Source organism: Electrophorus electricus, chromosome 17 (genome assembly GCF_013358815.1).
Source record: "Electrophorus electricus isolate fEleEle1 chromosome 17, fEleEle1.pri, whole genome shotgun sequence".
NCBI lineage: Eukaryota > Metazoa > Chordata > Actinopteri > Gymnotiformes > Gymnotidae > Electrophorus > Electrophorus electricus.
In genome coordinates, this window is record NC_049551.1 from 17,371,956 (window position 1) to 17,378,141 (window position 6,186).

A 6,186-nucleotide genomic window follows, 5' to 3' on the forward strand; every position below is an offset into this window, starting at 1 on the left:
ATGCAGTAATTTTCCAATGGGAGGCTCTTACCTGTTTGCTTACTTAAATCCAAGCAGTGACCTTCTTTTTGGCCATGCAGTGCATTTATAGCTGTCCTCTAGATCTGAAGTTCCACTCCCTCTGTCTTGATCACTTTTCCTTTTTTCACTCTCAGCAGCCCAGACTTTTCCAGCCTGATTGACCTGTGTCCTTCCTGTAGACCCTGGTCAGCGGATCAGTGAGCCAACGTACCTTTCCATCTTGGTGTACAGTTTGATGTAATCTATGTACAGGAGGTGGCTCATGGTAGTTCTGCACCTGAATCTATACTCATACTCTTATTAATTATCTGGCCCAGAGGATTTAGACCTGTGTAGAACAGCAATGGGGACAGTGCATCTCCTTTGCAAATACCTGTAATGTCTCCACTCAGAACAAGCGAGAGGCAGAATGCATGTGCAGGGTGCAGTTTATTAACAGAGGAAACACAATTCCGAAGGGAAAACACATGAACAAGGGTGACAACAATAATAGCAGGCATAATACAGACTTACCAATATAACCGAGGAACTCAAAGGCAAACACAGGGTACAGATAACCAGACTCAGATGAACATGGAGACAGGGAGAACCCAAACATGGACTGGAATGAAGGAACAGATGACGGGCAGAGAAAACGAAACCAAGGAACAGAACAGACACGCAAAGGAAAACAGACACAACCGGGAAACTACAGAAATAGGGGTGCCAGTGGGGCAGCCATTCCTTACAATACCATACTTTATTGTCACCTGGGCAATTACTTTTGGCTTCTAGTGTTTTCTTACAGTGTTCCATTAAGTTCTGGATAAAATGAAGACACTTATGATCTTAACTTTAACAATGCTAGGCATTCAGGTATCCAGATGTGTGGCATTTAGTTGTATGCTTGTAGTTAATCCAGGCAACATTTACGTTAATCTGTCTGGTTTTGGAATTCTGGTGGACTGCTCTATCTGTCAGTAAGTGGTTCTTTGATATTGGTACCAGTTGTGGTTTTACCACTCTCCTGCCTTCTCTTAGCCAGCCCCGATGGGCGCCAATATTTAGCAAGTGGTTTATTTGTTTTGATAGCTGGCCATGTTAGTTTTTTTAGCCAGTCTTTTAAAACAAGGATTACGCAGTTCATCATGTTTCTGACCTGCTTTTGGACATCTGTTGTTGTAATCCTGACTGGTTCCTGCTCCAGGAGATTGAGGTGCTCTGCTTTGACATCTCGTAGACACTGAGGATTGGACCATTTTGTGATGCTTCACTGTCAATTATGCTCTTCCAGTACTGTTCTGTTTCTGCTCTGGCTGGATCCATAACCAGGGTTATATTGCACTGCAATATTGCAGGGTTATATTGCACTCTTAGTACAATATTGCACTGAGAGTATACTTTGGATGGTTTGTTGGGAAAGAAGGCATTTATTCTTTTGGCTGTGGCTTCCCTTGTGTATCTCTTTAGTCTAGATGCCAGTGTTGCTAACCTTTGTTTAGCAGACTCTAGAGCGTCATTTACATGCCATACATTGTATTTCTTCTTTAGCCAGGCCTCATCTTTGATCTTTATGGGCTTCTGGAGCTCTCTCATTTTGCAGACTTCCATCCAAGATGTTTCTATCTTGGTTTCCAGCCTCTAGGACAGCAGGAGTGGCCTGCGGGTGTCCAGCATGACTACTACAGCATATACCACTTTGTTGGGATTGGTTATACTGATTGTTAGTAAGGTGCTTATTGCTGTGATCATATTTATCATATTTGATGGTAGCCTCTACTACCAGAGGAGTCAGGGGAACCTACAGTGGTGGCTGATAGTAGTTATCTTAGTTACGATCGGCATCCATATGTTCACAGCTAGACCACACAACATGTCCACATTACATTCTGGTGGATGCCAGCTGCATTCTGACCATTCTTTCTCAGATGCAGTTGGTGTTCAATCCTGGGAGTGATATTTACCCTTGCATCTGCAGTTGTGAAATTAGATATCATTTCACAATACTTATCAATTGCTTTTCTGTGAGTGTGGATGAAGGCCATTACCTCATCAAGCACATCATGTAGCCTCTTGCATTGGGCTTACTGCTGTAGTAACGTTTCATTAAATTCATACTGTCAAACCTCATCCATCTATGGTTTGCTCAAGTAGCCCACTCAGAATTAAATTGTCCCAGTTCCTCAACATTCATTGCAGACTTTGTTAACTAGGTGACATCTGGGCCAGCATGACTCTCTTTGTCCTGCTGGGATGTTTCAGGGGTAGGCAAACTGTGGCATCAGGGGTCTTGCCCAAGGACTCTTATTAGTATTAATAATGCTGTTTTTATTGCCTAATCCAGGAATTAACTCTAGTCTTTGGCATGCAGGTTTGTTGTCTTAAAGCAGGCCTATTATGCTTTTCCAGATTTTCCCCTTTATTTGGTTTATTATATGGCTTTTTATGAATGTAAGCAATCTATAAAGTTATAAAGCCTCAAGTACATGCATGAGTGAGTAACTTTCTCCCAAATAAACCACTTTCTCAGCTGCCTGAAACACTTCATTGGAATTCAGCCATTTTCTTTGTTACAAGATGATGCAATCTCATAAAATGTTCCATATTGTCCACCTAATGGCAAGCTTGGCACACCCTCACATAATGCATAGCAAATGCTCAATACCAGGAAGAATTTGTTCAGTTTTGTATCCATGTCAAGAAGATGCTGTGTTCTGCATTTTGAGAGGAAATCTTCTTTGTATGCCCTGCCAAAGGTAAAACCACAAAGCTCTCAGTGGTTAAAACTAATTTTTACCACTCTTTCCTGCACTGCTCCAGTTATTTTACTGTGTGCCCAGAACTTCACAGAGGACTGCTGCAAAGCTGTGCAAAGTTCGATTCTAGATTTTCAAATCTCTAACTCCTGAAGGGCAGGTAGTCCCAACCTTGCATGGCTCAGCAGAAGATTCATGCAAACATCCTGTAAATATGTACTATTATTTGTGGATTTGTATGTTTAAAGCAAACAAGAATGCTACTACAAGTGGTCAAGTGTGGTGTTGTTGGCAGTAGATAAGGCGTGGATCCAGTGCTTAGCTGTAACAACTAATGTTACTGTGTTATATGATAATGGTTTTGCTAATCATCTGCAGGCCCATTTTACCTAAAATTGTATAGAAATATAGCAACTTTTTATACTTTGTTCAAAAGATGTCAATTGGTGTTCAGGTGTGGAAGTGGATTTATCATTACAATCTGTAATGTTATGGTCGTGATCCACTGTAGGCTTCTGGTAACCAGTTCCCAGAGATTCTAATGCCCCTGGTATTTTCACTGAGTTCTGCCGTCTTTGTAGATAATTGCATGCCTGTATGGGAATGCAAACAGTTTGGAAACCAACGTATTGATTTCTAACATTTCAAACACATTGATGTTTACATCTGCTCAAGAGAGATGGATATGTGTGCAGCTTGCAAGATCGGGGTAGAACATGTAAGGGCAGAACTGCTTTGGTGGTTGATCAATCATGGCTGGACAAGACTGGGCAAGCTGATCAATTAAGGCAGACAGAGCTCTTTTGGAGGGGGTCTTAAAACCACAGAAGTTTTAATAGAGGGTTTCAGACAGAAGTTGAAAATTGCCCACACCTGTTTCCTGTTGCACCCTCTTTTGTTCTCCTCACCATTTAAAGCCCACTGGTACCTCCTATCAGTGATGTGCGTTGTGGAGCCTTCAGCATGATGAGCCATGCAGCTACTGCTGCTGTGTACCTGTTTCTTTAACCTTTGTCACTGGTGACCTGAGCCTTTGCTGTTAAGCACTTTTCTTTTGGTTCGCTCGGCTCTAAGCTTGTCATGGAGAGTAAATACGCACCAGAACTTCAACATCTTGCTCTCTATGTGGCACCACCATCACAGTTACAAAACATTTTATGCTGAATTCAAATTTATTTACCAGAAATGTTCACATCACATGAGTTTTAAGTGTAAATTTTACATTAATTGTATATCAATAAGGCTATTATTTATAAATAAGTTAAAGTGCAATACAATATAATTACATTGTGTACAAACACACTGATCAAATGTATAATGTATGAGTTTTGCTTATATTTGGCCTCAGGAACAGAGACACCTACACATTACACCTACAGGAGCTTTTAAGACATCCCACTCCCACAGTCATGCTGGAACAGAAAAGGGCCTTCACCAAACTGTCTCCACAAAACTGGAATCATACAATTGTCCAAAATGTCTTGGTATGCTGAAGCATTAAGACTTGGAACCAAGGGGTCTAGGCTAGAAAACAGAAAACAACCCCATAGCATTATTCCTAGTCCACCAAACCTTACAGTTGGCACAGTGCAGTCAGGCATGTAACATTCTCTTGGCATTTGCCAAGCCCAGAGAGAGAAAGTGTGATTCGTCACTCCACAGAACACCTTTCCACTGCTCCTGAGTACAGTTATGGCTTCATTTACTCCACCTCACCCGTAGTGCTTGGTGATGTAATGCTTTTATGCCGCTGCCCGGCCATGGACACCCATGCCATGAAGCCTCCTGTGGAGGTGCTGATATTAATGCCAGACGAAATTTGGAGCGCTACAGTTATTGAGTCAGCAGACCGTAAGTGACTTTTACGCACTATGCACCTCAGCACTGGGTGACACTGTTCTGTAACATTACATGGTTGGCCACTTTATGGCTGAATTGCCATTGTTGCCATATTCAATAATACCACTCACACTTGATTGTGGAATATCTAGGAGGGAAGAAATTTTCACAAACTGAATTCCTGCAGTGGTGTCATCCTATTACAGTACCACACTGTAGAATGATCCATTCTTTGATGAGTGCTTGATTTAATCCATATGTGGCAATGGGACTGAATGAAACACAGTCTCAGTACTTTTGTACATTTAATTGTAGCGCACAGCTGATGAAGGACCTCTGCCACGCTCCTGTAGCTTATGTGAAATCAAATCAAATGGTGAAGAATGTTCAAAAGATTGAATCTAAAAATGAGTCACTGACAAACAATGAAGGTAGTCATAAAAATGTGTTAATAACATGTAATGATTCTTTATGTGATTACAATAATTCTTGTAATCAATTATGTGAGCTGCAACACCACTTTCGTCCACTAGGAACCATTGTAGGAAAGTTCACTGCAAATTCAGATGGTGTTTTGAAGAACATCTTTGGTTTACGTCCAGAGAACCTGCTACAGAGCAAGTAAGCGTCACAGCAGATGTTGCCGCAGCAACTAACTTACTTCTTCTGAGCTGTTCTAACTCCAGAAGGGTGGGCAGTTTTCTGGAACAGAAATACAATAATCAAACAAAGGACAAAAAAGTAAAACATGGAATTGTGTTGGTAGCTGTAGCATTTCTAATTTCTATGTCAGTACACTTTGGCAGTACTCTAAAGCACATATAAAATGTAACTGCTAACATGTGATGTGAAATTGTAGAACTAGTGCATGTCAAAAGATGCATGGCTAGATAGAATGCTGTGCAATCTGGATTCTGTGATTGTGAGTTTGTCTGAGATCCAACTGCTGTAGGACTGATACAGGAACCACTCAGGGAGACAGAGAAACAGAAAACAAAAAGACACAAAAGAGGGTGGACAGAAAGAGCATGTGGGCAGCGAATAATGGCAGCTTCAACATGCCAAAAAAATATCACAAAACATGAGGGAATACAATACAGAATTGAATGTTATGAGAACTACCAGACAAAGTATATATAATGTATAGAAAGTTAACTGTAAGCTAATGTACATATGCTTTGCGTCTATATTTAAAGATTGAGAGTGTGTCTGAGTCCTAAACTAAGGCAGGGAGTATGTTCCAAAATTGAGGGGCCATATAAGATAAAGCTCGACCTCCTGCTGTGGTTTTTCTAACTGACAGCAGGCCAGCACTTTGCGAGCAGAGTGTACATGCTGGGTTGTACAACTCTGTGAAATACTGCAGAGCCAACCCTTGTATAGACTTGTAAGTCAGTATTTTATAGTTAACACACTACTTAGATTGTAGTCAGTGCAGAGATGTCCTTAAAGGATAGTATATTTTGCAGTTTGGCAATATTAAACAAGTGAAAGAATGCAGTTTTAAAAATGCTGCAAATGTGCAGATCTTTCAGATCTCACCAAGGTTTGTGAAGGTTCTGCTAAGATGAACATCAAGATTCAGAGCAAA